Consider the following 16,172-nt stretch of genomic DNA (forward strand, 5'->3'; position numbering starts at 1 on the left):
TGTTAGCGCATCGCCCGCCCCACCACCCCACCGACCGCTGATCAGCGTTGAACCGCAGATCAGCAAGTTTGAACTTTTTTTTTTTTTTTTTCCTAACACTTTTTTTTGCCTGGACTTTTTAGTACGTGAACACCCGTGCCCCCACACACACGCACATAGAATAAAGGTTTACACGCACGCACATACACACGCACACACACACACCCATGGCCCGCCGGGTGTTCTCGGCCGAGGAGGCATATGCCCAGATTGCCTCCGACTCTGAGAGCCCCAGTGAGGATGAGGATGACCCCACGTTCCTTTTGTCATCCGCATCCTCCTCATCATCATCGGATGACGATGAGCCACCAAGGCAGCGGAGACGCCGCCAGGCGGAGCCAGGGGCCACACATGCTAGGGATCCTGTGGCCCACCCTAGTACGAGCCGCCCTGGGGTTCGTACTGGTTTCCCGGCCCACCAAATAAGTTCACCGGAGCCCCCTGCCGATGAACTTAGCTGGTGTCCCCCAGTGGACTTTGAGCCTGAGATTCCGGATTTCGCTGGCAATCCTGGAATCCAGATTCCCACAGTGGGGTTTACTGAAATAGACTTTTTTAGTTTTTTTTTCAGTAACCCACTGGTGAATTTGATGGTGGAGCAGACGAATCTGTACGCCCAACAGTTCGTCGCTCAAAACCCAGGCTCAGTTTTGGCTAGACCCGGTGGCTGGACGCCGGTCAGTGCAGCCGAAATGAGGACATTTTGGGGCCTCGTGCTGCATATGGGTCTAGTCCAAAAACCCAGTGTCAGGCAATACTGGAGTGGGGACGTCCTGTACCAGACCCCACTGTACAGTATGGTCATGATACGTCACCGGTTTGAGGCCATCCGGAAATGTCTGCATTATTCCGATAATGCAGCATGTCCACCCCGAGGTGATCCTGCCTATGACCGGCTGTACAAGATACGGCCGGTCATCGATCACTTTGGGGCCACATTTCAGCAGGCCTACGTACCTGGAAGGGAGGTCGCGGTTGATGAGTCTCTCGTTGCGTTCAAGGGGAGACTCAGTTTCCGCCAATACATTCCCACAAAGCGGGCGAGGTATGGCGTGAAGCTATACAAAATTTGTGAGAGTACCTCAGGGTACACTTACAAATTTCGTGTGTACGAGGGGCGAGATTCCCGGATTCAACCACCAGAATGTCCCCCCACTCTGGGTGTTACCGGGAAACTCGTGTGGGACCTTATGTACCCACTGCTGGATAAGGGTTACCACTTGTACGTGGACAACTTTTATACCAGCATTCCCTTGTTCAGGTCCCTTGCCGCCAGATCCACGTTCGCTTGTGGGACCGTGCGGAAAAATCAACGCGGCCTCCCTGCCTACCCCCTCCAGGTACCTATCCCCAGGGGTGAGACCCGTGCACTTACCAGTGGAAACCTGTTGCTGGTCAGGTATAAGGACAAGAGGGATGTCCTTATGCTGTCCACAATCCACGGTAACAGCACCACCCCAGTCCCTGTGCGAGGTACCGCGGCAACGGTCCTCAAGCCCGATTGTATCGTCGACTACAATCGGTATATGGGAGGAGTTGATCTCTCTGATCAAGTCCTCACGCCATATAACGCCATGCGCAAAACCCGGGCATGGTACAAAAAAGTTGCGGTCTACATGGTGCAGGTTGCCATGTACAACTCTTTTGTACTATCCCGAAGCGCTGGCAGCACAGGGACATTCCTCCAATTCTATGAGGCAGTCCTCAAAGACCTGATCTTTTCGGACCGGGAAAGAGCAGGCCGGAGTACCTCGGGAACTGGAGGCGCCCGGATCGTCCCTGGCCAACACTTTCCAGGTGTGGTCCCCCATACTGGAAAGAAGGGACGAACCCAAAAAAAGTGCAGAGTGTGTCACAAGAGGGGGATACGGAAGGACACCACAACTCAATGTGACACGTGCCCCGATCATCCGGGCCTCTGCATTATCGATTGCTTCAGGGAGTATCACACTTCCATGGAGTACTAAATTTTTATAATCCCCAACAGTTCACTAGAGAACATAAAACACTATGGCTCTCAGACTTTGGAGACACGAAAACAATTTTTCTTTCCCCAAAAAATATTAGTTTTAGTGCAGGCATCCTCAAACTGCGGCCCTCCAGATGTTGTAAAACTATAACTCCCAGCATGCCCAGACAACCTACAGCCATCATCAGGGCATGGTGGGAATTGTAGTTTTACAACATCTGGAGGGCCGCAGTTTTAGGATGCCTGCTTAGTGTCTCCAAAGTCTGAGAGCCATACATATTGGGCATCGTCGCGTGCGTAAAAGTCGTCGCTATAAAAATAACTTTTTACCAAACGCCTCGGATGAACGGTGTTAAAAATATAAACTAAAAACGGTGCCAAAACACCTATTTTTGGGCAAAATTTAAATTTAAATCCATTTTGCCGGTAATAAAGCAAGGGTTAACAGCCAAACAAAACTAAACATTTATTGCCCCAATTATGTAGTTTGCAGAAACACCCCATATGTGGTCGTAAATGGCTATATAGCCGCACGGCAGGGCATAGAACGAAGGGAACTCCATACGGTTTCTGGAAGGCAGATTTTGATGGACAGTTTTTTTTTTTTACACCATGTCCCATTAGAAGCCCCCCCTGATGTAGCCTAGACTAGAAACTCCAAAAAAGTGACCCCATCTAAGAAACTACACCCCTCAAGGTATTCAAAAATTACTTTACAAACTATGTTAACCCTTTAGGTGTTCCACAAAACTAAATAGCGAATGTAGAAACAATTTTAGAATTAAATTTTTTTGTTACATTGCCTCAAAAAAGAGTAATATAGAGCAACCAAAAATCTAATTTACCCCAAAAATTGTCCCAAAACAACAACCACCTTATCCCGTAGTTTCCTAGATGGGGTCACTTTTATGGAGTTTCTACTCTAGGGGTGCATCAGGGGGCTTGAAAGGGTACATGGTGTAAATAAACCAGTCCAGCAAAATCTGCCTTCCAAAAACCGTATGGCGTTCCCCTTCTTCTATGTCCTGCCGTTTAGCCAAACAGTAGTTTACGACCACATTTGGGGTGTTTTTGCAAACTACAGAATCAGGGCAACCCATTTTGAGTTTTGTTTGGCAGTTAACCCTTGTTTTACTCCTGGAAAAAACTGATTATATTGGAAAATTTTCCAAAAAATAGAAATTTCTAAATTGTTTCTCCATCTGCCATTAACTCTTGTGGAACACCTAAAGGGTTAACAAAGTTTGTAAACCCAGTTTTGAATACCTTGAGGGGTGTACTTTCTTAGATGGAGTCACTTTTTTGAAATTTCTATTCTAGGGGTGCAACAGGGGGCTTCAAATGGGACATGGTATAAACAAAACCAGTCCTGCAAAATCTGCCTTCCAAAACCCATATGGTGTTCCCCTCCTTCTATGTGCTACCGTTCGGCCAAACAGTAGTTTACGACCACATATGGGGTGTTTTTGCAAACTACAGAATCAGGGCAACCCATTTTGAGTGTTGTTTGGCAGTTAACCCTTGTTTTACTCCTGGAAAAAATTGATTATATTGGAAAATTTTCCAAAAAATAGAAATTTCAAAATTGTTTCTCCATCTGCCATTAACTCTTGTGGAACACCTAAAGGGTTAACAAAGTTTGTAAACCCAGTTTTGAATACCTTGAGGGGTGTACTTTCTTAGATGGAGTCACTTTTTTGAAATTTCTATTCTAGGGGTGCAACAGGGGGCTTCAAATGGGACATGGTATAAACAAAACCAGTCCAGCAAAATCTGCCTTCCAAAACCCATATGGTGTTCCCCTCCTTCTATGTGCTCCCGTTCGGCCAAATAGTAGTTTACGACCACATATGGGGTGTTTCTGTAAACTACAGAATCAGGGCAACCCATTTTGAGTGTTGTTTGGCAGTTAACCCTTGTTTTACTCCTGGAAAAAATTGATTATATTGGAAAATTTTCCAAAAAATAGAAATTTCTAAATTGTTTCTCCATCTGCCATTAACTCTTGTGGAACACCTAAAGGGTTAACAAAGTTTGTAAACCCAGTTTTGAATACCTTGAGGGGTGTACTTTCTTAGATGGAGTCACTTTTTTGAAATTTCTATTCTAGGGGTGCAACAGGGGGCTTCAAATGGGACATGGTATAAACAAAACCAGTCCTGCAAAATCTGCCTTCCAAAACCCATATGGTGTTCCCCTCCTTCTATGTGCTACCGTTCGGCCAAACAGTAGTTTACAACCACATATGGGGTGTTTCTGCAAACTACAGAATCAGGGCAACCCATTTTGAGTGTTGTTTGGCAGTTAACCCTTGTTTTACTCCTGGAAAAAATTGATTATATTGGAAAATTTTCCAAAAAATAGAAATTTCAAAATTGTTTCTCCATCTGCCATCAACTCTTGTGGAAGACCTAAAGGGTTAATGAAGTTTGAAAAAACAGTTTTGAATACCTTGAGGGGTGTAGTTTCTAGAATGGGGTCATTTTTGGGAGGTTTCTATTATCTAAGCCTCACAATATGACTGCAAACCTGAACTGGTCCATAAAAAGTGGGATTTTGAAGATTTCTCAAAAATTTCAAAATTTGCTTCTAAACTTCTAAGCCTTGTAACATCCCCAAAAAATAAAATATCATTCCCAAAATGCTACAAACATGAAGTAGACATATGGGGAATGTAAAGTCATCACAATTTTTGGGGGTATTACTATGTATTACAGAAGTAGAGAAACTGAAACTTTGAAATTTGCTAATTTTTCAAAATTTTTGGTCAAAAATGTATTTTTTTATGCAAAAAAATTAACTTTTTTGACCCAATTTTAGCAGTGTCATGAAGTACAATATGTGACGAAAAAACAATCTCAGAACGGCCTGGGTAAGTCGAAGCGTTTTAAAGTTATGAGCACTTAAAGTGACACTGGTCAGATTTGCAAAAAATGGCCTGGTCCTTAAGGTGAAAATGAGCCTGGTCCTTAAGGGGTTAAAAAAAAGCGAGACTTAAAACAAGGGGGAAATAAAGAAAAAAAATATATAAACATTCAAATCACTCCCTTTCCCCATAATATAAGTAAAAGTAAACAGTAAAATAATAAACATTCTAGGCATTGCCACATCCCAAAATGCTAAAGTATTTAAATGTAAATGTATTTATCCCATACGATGAGTGCCAATTTGAATTTTTTTCTTCACTTCACTTCCCCCAAAAAATTTAATAAAAAGTGATCAAAAAGCCATAGATACTGGTATCAATCAATGGTATCAATAAGGACTCCAGATCGCCCTAAAAAAAATTAACCCAGACGACTCCATAGATGGAAATATTTTTAAAGAAAGTTATGGGGGTCAGAATATGGCTAGGCAAAGAAAAATATTTTTTCCCAAAAAAGTATATATTTTTTTAAACACAAGAAAAACTATATACCGGTAAATGTATAAATATATTTAAACATCAATGGCAACCGTTATGTCGATGTCTTCATCCTGTGCTGCTGCACTGATTGTCCATACAAGTTAACTCCTTAGTGACCAAGCAATTTTTTTCCCTTTTTCATCATCACATTCCAAGAGCTAGAACTTTTTTGTTGTTGTTTTTATTGCACCATTTTGAGGTACATATAACTCATTGATTATAGGGGTTATCCAAGACACAATGAATACACTTACCTGGCTTTCTGCTCCCTGTGCCGCTCCTGGTCCCCGCACCGCGGCTGCTGGATCTCCCCATGTGCGAATGAAAACATCCGGTGTCGAGGGGGAGCAGCCAATGGCAGGCAGGGACGGGAACGAGCCTCCGTAGCGTCACCCACGATGATAGGGAGGCTCCCCCCCCCCCCCGTCCCCACCTGCCTTTGGCTGTTCCCCCCCGACACCAGATGTTTTCATCCACGCACGAGGAGAAGCAGCGGCGGTGCAAGGACCAGGAGCGGCGCGAGAAGCCAGGTAAGTATATTCATGGCTTTTTGATCACTTTTTATTCACGATGCTAGGGAGGCTCGTCCTCGTCCCCACCTGCCACTGGCTGCTCCCCCCCGACACCAGATGTTTTCATCCACGCACGGGGAGAAGCAGCGGCGGTGCAAGGACCAGGAGCGGCGCGGGAAGCCAGGTAAGTATATTCATGGCTTTTTGATCAGCAGCGGCGGTGCAAGGACCAGGAGCGGCGCGGGAAGCCAGGTAAGTATATTCATTGTGAGAGGCCTGGGCATATGGGGGACATTTAATAGTCTTGGATAACCCCTTTAACTTTTATTAACTTTCTGGGGGGGATGGAAAAAAACAGCAATACTGCCATTGTTTTTTTAAGTTGAAAATGTTGCAACATTCACTTCATAAAAATATAAATTTATTATAAAGTATAAAGAATGGAACAACTACAGAATTGCAAGAATACGGAGAAGCACAGGGTCACTAACACCACAACACACCAATAGATCTTTTCTTCTCCATAGCTGGGTCGCCTTGGCCCTGTGCATTTGTAGACCTTTGGGCCTTGTTGGGTCGGGGACTTTTGTGTCGACCCCGCCGGCGGCTTCCAGCCGCCCGCGGTGCCGACCCCTTTGTTCCCCGCCCATACCTCGATTGTTATCGATACCAGCACATGTAGCTCACCCATTCACTATAAAATAATATATATCTCTTCACCGGTGGTCACTATTTGGATTTCGTGTCTTTCGTGTTTTTTGTCCTTTTGTGTAATATAATTGTCTGTACTTTGAATTTTGTAATTTTATATCATGAAATAACTGTATCCAAACATTATATTCCTATGGCCATTTAATTTTAATTATACTAATCATGGCCATTTGATTATAATCATGTCTATTTAATTATGTTACTCGAATTATGGATTCTGATTATATATTCGACATGTGATCGTAATTATGAAATATGTATTTATTCTCTATCCATTAATGTATGGACTTTATCTATTATTGTTATTATATACATTTTTTATATATATTTTTTATATATATTTTTGTATTATTATCTAATAGTTTTTATACAATACATTATGTCTTTAGACACGATATTTTATGTATAATTCCTCTCTTTCACACCATTATGGCATTCTGGTTCCATTCATATGGATCCCCGATACACGACACTCTAGGGTGGATGGCACTTTGGCCATAATCATATGGTCCGTATGACATGTTTTCATTTCGGCTGTGGTCTGTGCGGGCGGGCTAGAGCAACCAATTGTTTATGGATGTGCTCTGCCCCGCCCACTCACACACACGGCGGACTTGATGCACCATACTGTGTTTATTTATTATTTATATATGGCTGTTTTGTCACTTATAGGCACCATCTGCCGGTTTTAGGTTTAGTTCAATTCGTGTGGGACTCAATATGGATGTGTCCAGTGGCGCTTCCGGCACTCCGTCACTGTCATTTATATGACTGTGACGCCTCCTGGCCTCTTACCTACGCACTACCAGTTGCGGGTCACCTGCGTTCCACAGGGCCGCGGACTGCGCATGCGCTACACGGCGCCACCTCGACACGCTCCGTGACGTCTCAATGTCGCGCATGCGCGATGACGTGGATGCGCCGAGAGATGACGTCTTGCATCATGGAGCCTTCCGCGCCCGTGCATGTGGACCGCAGGTGTACCATATAGAGGTAATTCCATTCCACCCACCCACTCCCCCCTATATATACCCTGTCCACACATTATCCAGTACCTCCTGACGAAGCCGTAGGGTGAAACGCGCGTCGAGGTTGTGCGCCCAGGGTTTACACGCCCACTCACCACCATGTCTTCAGGTACGTTCTGAGTCAGTACTGTTCCACACTTTTGCTTGGGACCTCTGTACACATCCATAGTGAGTCCCTCTACACACCTATGGTGTATATTGTTTCATTGCCACTCTTATTTGAGTACTCATTATTTCCATGGTGTGTTTCTACTGTCCTAGTACGATGTGTAGAGTGATTGAGCTCTTCCTTGTACCCAGTATGGCCATCTGCATGACTCGTGCATAGCATCTTTGCGGAGACATTACATTTGGCCATCCAGGTTATCTCTGAACTTATATCATCATTTTTTGATTGTACCTGTCTGTGCGCTACCGCCCACAGATACATTGGTGTGTTGTGGTGTTAGTGACCCTGTGCTTCTCCGTATTCTTGCAATTCTGTAGTTGTTCCATTCTTTATACTTTATAATAAATTTATATTTTTATATATCATTTCCACTTGTTCGTTTTGGTTTACCTTGGATGTTTTACAAGTGGTAATTGTAGCTGTCTGGTTGACAGGTGGCCTTTTGTAGGTTAATAACATTCACTTCATGGCATAAAGAAAAAATATATAAATGTGGTATTGTTATAATCTCATTGACCTGGAAAATAAAGGGAACAGGTCAGTTTTACAACATAGGGAACACTGTTTTTTTTTATTTCAACCCAGCTTTTTTCCAGCTTTCCACTACATTGTATGCAATATTAAATGATGACATTAGAAAGGGCAACTTGCCCCACAGACAACTAACCCTCAACGGAAAAATAATAAAAGTTATGGCTCTGGGAGTAAAAAAACAAGAACGCAAAAAAGGAAAATGGCCTGGTCCTTTAAGGGTTAAATGGGTTGTCCAGGCTCAGAGCTGAACCCGGACATACCCTTATTTTCACCCAGGCAGCCCCCCTGAGGCTAGCATTGGAGCATCTCATGCTCCGATGCGCTCCCTTGCCCTGCGCTAAATCGCGCAGGGCACAGTTTTTTTTGTTTATCCTAACACACTGCCGGGCGAAAAACTTCCGCCCGGCAGTGTATTCGGTGACGTCACTGGCTCTGATAGGCGGGCTTTAGCGCTGCCCTAGCCATTTTACTGGCTAGGGCAGCACTAAATCCTGCCCATCAGTGCCAGTGACGTCACCGGGCTTCTTGGCAGCCCCATGGAGAGCCCCGGTACGTCACCGGATCTCCAAATAATGCCTTTGCCCTGCGCGATTTAGCTTAGGGCAAAGGAGAGCATCGGAGCATGAACTGCTCCGATGCTCATGTCAGGGGGGCTGGCGGGGATGAAAATGGAGGTATGTCCGGGTTTAGCTCTGAACTCGGACAACCCCTTTAACTAACACCCATTCTGGGTAACAGGAAAGGATGTCTTTAAATAAACACAAAAGAGTGCAGACCTGTCCCAGCAAGCAGGCTCAAAAGACAGTACCCCCCCCCCCCCCCCCCCCCCCCCGTGGCCACATTGCGGGTCCGCAATACACGGAAGCACTACGAAGTGCTTGCGTGGTGTTTCTGGCCGTGCCTCCGCCCTGCAAAAAAGTTGCGCATGCACTAATTTTTGGCGGTGTGGACCATCGGATGAGGATCGCGGACCTCTATTCAAGTGAATGGGTCCACGATCCGCATGTGGCTGCCCCGCGGTCTGTGCCCGTGCATTGCGGACAGCAAATTTGCGATCCGCAGCACGGGCACGGAGCCATTACGTTCGTGGGCATGAGCCCTAACATTTTAGAGATCCGCTTAAATTACTCTGGGGGTGGGTCAAGATTATAGACTGGCTGGAACGCTAATTGCATCTGCTAGGTCCAGGGGACTGTGGACTAAGAAATAAAGCAGTCTCAGGAAAAGAAAAGTCCACAAACATAGGATAAAATGCAATCCTAACAATTGATTGCATCCCCAAAAGATATAAAGCCAAGACAGTATAATCAGTGCAACCGTTTACAGTGTTGATTTCCAGTAAAAGTGAGGATAGCTTGCTGAGAATAGAGGTAACCACAAGATGGCAGTATGGTTTCGGAAATGGTAAGTAAGTAACACTTATGGAAGTAAGGCCAATGGTGATATGGATACTTGCTTTGTAATGAATACTGATGTCTTCTGTAAGGCAAACACTGTGCGGTTTCTCCATGGGACAGCAGAAAGATGTTCCCTCTATCTCAACTGTACAAAATAGACTGGGTTGGACCTTGGGAGGAGGGTTTAGATGCCATGTGCAGGGTCCACATTGCAGTAGAGTATGTAGGCCTCAACCTGCATTGCCTTTCAGGAACTCTGTATGGTAAGGCTCCAAGTGGAGAACTCGTACTATATCAACTCTGGCCGATCGTTGCTGAAGCACCACGTCATGAGCCTGGATGATAACCCGGTGGAGAGAGTTCCTCAGTGCGGGTTGCATCCGAGCGTAGGTCTCCCATCCTGAATAATATAATAGGGGCGTTCTTAGGATCCTGCTTTGCTGTCGTTGGAAGCACACACCAGTCGTCTCTCTGAGGGACCCAGTAAGCTTAGCGTACTTTCACACTAGCGTTATTCTTTTCCGGTATTGAGTTCTGTCACAAGGAATCCACGAAACTGCACGATCCCATCTGCGCATGTTACAACATCATGCCTGGCTCACTGCGGGAGCCCGAGATGGGATCGTGCAGTCACAAGCGGCGCACAGCGCAGGCACCAGACTGGCACGATCCCAAGGAGTGGGAAATATGTAAATAATAGGGGGGGGCGGGTAAGAGGCGGGCATTGCTTGACTTGAAGCAAAGAGGCCGCTGCCCCCTTGACTTCAAGCTCACAGGAAACAGAGCGCTCAGGGAGATTAAAAAAGCGTTTCTTCTGAAGTATGGATTAACGAATTTCCGGCTCACACACATGATCAGTAACAGACTGGGGGCTGCTTTAAGGTAATGCTGGCAATTTTATATCCTTTAGGAGGTGACAGGTTCCCTTTAAAAAGCATGTTACATTTTTTCTATAAACAGTTTGAGTAATTTTCTCATTTCAGGATTCACGGTTGCTTATCTGTGTTGGTTGCTAGGAAACTAGCGGTATGGAAAGTGCTGATCCTGGGATCTCAAATTATACTACAGCTGGAAACATCCCAAAATGAGTTCAACGGGAAGGTTACATAGCACTGGCTACAGAACAATCTGAATATAGTAGCCGCCTCTATTGGATCACGTGTGTAACATGCAACATACTGTGAATCAAAGATCACAGCTTTCTCTAATGTGATCGTTTTAGAGTACTCTCACACTCGCAGGGGATCAGCCCGCCATATCCTTACTAACGTTTGTACATGTGTGCTGCCCGAAGTCATCACCGGCCCCATTCACTATAATGGGGACTGGCCGGAGATGCGGCCGCAACACGGTAAACACGCCAAGAGGCGGCCAGAAAAATACCGCAGCACCCTGCATTTTTTTGTCCATGCAGTTTATAATTCATTTAACCCCTTAGTACCAGTTTGTCACCTTAGTGACCAAGACATTTTTTACACTTTTTCATCATCACATTTCAAGAGCTAGAACTTTTTTTTATTTTTCAGTTGATGTAGCCTTATCAGGGATTGTTAGTGTGGGATCAGGTATAGTTTTAAATGCACCATTTTGGGGTACATATAAATTATTGATTAACTTTTATTAACTCTTTCAGGGGGGTGGAAAAAAACAGCAATACCATCATTGTCTTTTTATGTTGAAAATTTTGTGACATTCACTTCATGTCATAAATAACATTATAACTTTACTCTCTGGGTTAGTATGATTACTGTGATACAAAATATATACTGTTTCTTTTAAGTTTTACTACTTCTGCATAATAAAACCCATTTGTTTTTTAAATGTTTTTGCATTTTGCATCCCAAGACCCATAACTTTTTTTAGTTTTCTTTCTACAGAGCTGTGTGAGGTCTTGATTTTTGCAGGACAACTTGTAGGCTTCATTTTGGTGGTACATACCACGTTTTGGTTGCTTTTTATTCAGTTTTTTGTTGTCGAATAAGTAAAGTAAACTAAGCAATTAAAAAACATCCTCTGATCGCTTCCATAATACACTGTACTACTCATATTGTATAATTCTATCAGTACAAAACTGAAAGGCAGCCTATTAGGCCATGCCTCATAGTTTAATAGGCATACACAGAGGATCCTAGACGGCCCTGTGAAGACATGTGAACCCCACAATCTCATTTACAGCAGTGCCAATGGCTGACAGGGGGCGCTCCCTCCCTTTGAAACTATGTTATTGTCTGCAGCACCTTAGAGGTTAAACGTTGATTCTGACAATCTGAGCTGTCACAAGAGCTGAGCGTCTGCTCTTTGCAGCACAGGAGATCCATGCAGTGCTTAGACTAGGCTGCTGTAAAACAGTGACAACCTAGCCTTCTTAGTGACAGCCAGAAGTGCTTTCTGCGGTTCCGTTCCGTGCTTCTGCACCGCAAAAAGATAGAACTTGCTCAAGTGAATGGGTAATACTAATACTGGATGGTAGCTCCACTTGCTGTGATACAGGCTGCCACTCTGACATGGCAATGGTCATTTCAAGCTCTATGACCTTGCACAAGTAGTTCAGCCAAGAAGGGTGGTGGCTGCTGTGCATGGGAGATCCATAGCCCCATCCAATTCTCAATAGTGGAGAAATCTGGCAAGCAAGCTGGCCAGGAGAGCTGCTGTATACCCTGAAGAGAAAGTTGTGTGGTGTAAGCAGTGTGTGGGCAGGCCTTATTTTGTTGGAACACCATGTCTCCTGAAAAAAAAAAAAAAAAAAAAAAAAGGTAGTACTTGTTTCACAATGTCCTGGACATACAGAAGTCTAGTCAATATTCCCTCCACAAATACCAGATGGGAATGGGCATGGTAACTAATGATGCCCCACATCATGACACCTGGCGTTAGTCCTGTCTACATAGAAAATTTAGCAAAATTAACTTTATCACATGAATAACATGATAACCTTACTCTCCGAGTCAGTATGATTACTGTGATGCCAAATATATACATTTTTACAAGTTTTACTACTTTAGCACAAAAAACTATTTAAAAAGTTTTTACATTGCACATTCCAAGACATAACTTTTTTACTTTCCTGGACAGCAGGAACACAAGGGCTATCCAGTGTTATGATATGTTTTAAACTTGATTACGTCTGTGAGTATAATAAACCCTATACAATTTGACCCTTGCCGATGGTACTTCACTATCTGTGCGACCTCTTTGATGATTCACAGAGTGGCTCACTGAGAAGAAGGGCGATTGGTGTGGATATCGATGTTTTCCTATGTCTGAAGGTGCATATGGCCATAACCTAAAAAGGAACTCTTCCTGAGGATTCGAAGCAGCGCTGTCCGATAAACACTAAGACTGTATGTGTAAAAGGTACTGCCCCCATACACTTTATAGCTGAGAGGAAACATTTAGCTGAAGATTTCAGTGATTTATACTCATGTTTAATACAAACCTCATGATATACCGTATGAACCTGGACTCGTTCATACTACTGCATTACAGCTTGTACTGCCTCTAAATTGTACAAAGCCATAATATGGCAACCATAGAAGTATATAGTGCCCTTCTATACTGCTGATGTCATACAGATCAAACAAGCCTCACTGTCAGACTGAATTGGCCACCACAAAGTTTCTACAATAAAATCATAACATAACCAAAATGTAAAAAAAAAAAATTATAAAAAGTTTATATCCCTGATGTCACCCCCATTAGATAGCTGTTAGCTGAATGTGTAAAATATTGTAAGGGGGGGTAAGGAAGATGCCTCTTGTCTCTAGGAGAAACATCTGACTTTTTGGACCTCTGCTGCCCAAGGCTGCAAATGCCTGCCGGACCCAACAGATATTAGGTTGTGCGAGTTCTGATAAAAATCAGGGGATCAGCTGACTAAAATTGAATATTTAGAGTATTTATTGTATTTGTACTGTACCATGAAGTATCTACAAGGTTATTTTCCAGACGAACAAAATTTGAGGCTCTGTTCACACTTCAATTCATTCTTTTCTATTAGATTTTCATTATTTTTTGATGATGACAAAAACATCCTCTACTGTTCTATCCAATCAAAATCTGATATATTTATTTTTAAAACAGTACCTGACAATAAACAGTGAGCTACTTATTGGAAGAACTAGTTGACAATTTACGGTTTCTATTCTGTTCCTGAGAAGATTATTAAATATGGTTGTTACTTTGCTTTGCTGTTCTGCTCTTCTGCACCACTGCTGATGTGCCTCCATTGTTGGCATCGCATCTGTCTGTTTTGCTCTCCTGCACAGGACTTCCTAACTTGGCTTCCTCCTCTGCAGGCCTCTGCTGCTGCCCAACACACACTGACTCTCAGCTTTTAGCTGTGATAGACTTCATAAGGACCCTTACTCCATCTCTCTTGGCTTCCTCCTCTGCAGGCCTCTGTTGCTGCCCAACACACACTGACTCTCAGCTTTTAGCTGTGATAGACTTCATAAGGACCCTTACTCCATCTCTCTTGGCTTCCTCCTCTGCAGGCCTCTGCTGCTGCCCAACACACACTATCAGCTTTTAGCTGTGATAGACTTCATAAGGACCCTTACTCCATCTCTCTTGGCTTCCTCCTCTGCAGGCCTCTGCTGCTGCCCAACACACACTGACTCTGAGCTTTTAGCTGTCATAGACTTCATAAGGACCTTTACTCCATCTCCCTTCCTCCATTGGCTGAGGAAACATTTGGACATGCACATGTCCAAATGGCCCTATAGAACAGGTCAGGAGGCCTAACAGATGATGCATAGTCTGCAGCATGCACACACTATGAAAGATGCCGCTGGGAGCGCTGTTAGTAGGAAAGTCAGGACAACAACATGGCAATAAAGACAGGGTTAGTAGCATAGCGCCTGTCTCCCCACGGGAGAGCAGCAGCAGGCCCAGACTGTCAGCACAAGAGTACTTTCTCCCTTATGCCTGCCCTTCTTTATGCTAAATTTTGGCAGAAATCTCTTTAAAAGCACCATGGCATCTATATTCTCCATAGGCTCCCAGGATCTTTCCTCAAGGCCATGGCCATTTCAGTCCACCAGGAAGAAATTCTTGCCTTCTTTATACCTTATAGACATTTTCAGCACCGACTGGTAAGACAGCAGGAATAGAACCTCTGTATCTCTTAGACACATGGAATGAGTTAGGTATCCAAAGGCAGCCAGAAAGATGCAGCTTAAAACAGGCAGGGTTCAATATCTTAAGGACTTCAAATGGACCAAGGAACTGAGGAGCCAGCTTGTAAGTAAGAAGGTAATCTGAGCTTGATGTTCCTAGAAGAAAGGCAGGCTTTATCTACCTGGAGAGAACTGAGAAAAAGGTCTGCTCTTATGGTCAGCAAATTTTTTCATCCGAGCAGCGGCTTTAACAAGAGTAGCCTTGGTCTCCTCCCAGATCTGAGAAAAAGTTTACCCTGAAAAATCTGCTACCAGTAAGCCTGAAGAAAAAGAAACAGGGGGAGTTGATGGCCATACACAATGGAAAAAGGAGATTTGGGCATAGGCTAGCTATTATGACTATGCAAAAAGTCCACCCATGAAAGCAAAGCAACCTAGTTATGTTGATGTACATTAGTAATGTGACATAGTTATTTAAGGACCTGATTGATGCGTTCAACCTGCCCATTGGACTGGGGATGGTACACAGAGGAAAAGTCCAAGGGCACATCTAGAAGCTTATAAACTGCTCTCTAGAACTAAGTCCATGGTGATGTGTTGCAAGGGAGCCTCAGGTATGGTCAGAGAAAAAAGAAGAATGGCAAGATTCTGTTTTAGAGTCTTATTCTGGGCACAAGTGGTACAGGCTGTGTAACATGGACAGCCACCAATAAAAACGGGAAATTGACAATTGACACACTTTTAGTTGGATTGATGATATTCTGAGGTTTTTCCTCCTGATCAGTAGGGTCAGAAGATCTTGATAAGGCATCAGCCTTCATGTTTTTGTCTAAGGAGCTAAAGTGTAGTAAGTAATTGAAGCAGGTAGAGAATAATGACCATTGGGCTTGACTAGGATTGAAGGGGTTATCCAACCCCAAAAATGCCCCCCCCCCCCCAAATGCCCGGGCCCCTCAGACAAATTGTACTTACTTTGCTCCCCAGCACTTGTGTCGCTCCTGATGCCGCTGCATCTCCCCGTAGCGCAAATCAAAACATCTGGCGACGGGGGTGGCAGCCAATAGCAGGCTGTGACGGAACAAGCCCCACTTGACACTGACACTGAGGCGGTTCGTTCCCATCGCAGCCAGCTATTGGCTGCCCACCACTCCACCCAGCCTCCTGATGCAAAGTACACAAAGGATCACCATTAAAACATGGAGGAGGTGACAGATGAAGATTGGAACCTCTTGTAGGTGTGGTTTGAGGCAGTGGTATGGCTGCGGTGGCTGCTGCTGGTGGCTGCTGTGC

This window comes from Bufo gargarizans, chromosome 1, assembly GCF_014858855.1.
Source record: "Bufo gargarizans isolate SCDJY-AF-19 chromosome 1, ASM1485885v1, whole genome shotgun sequence".
In the NCBI taxonomy this organism is placed as follows: domain Eukaryota; kingdom Metazoa; phylum Chordata; class Amphibia; order Anura; family Bufonidae; genus Bufo; species Bufo gargarizans.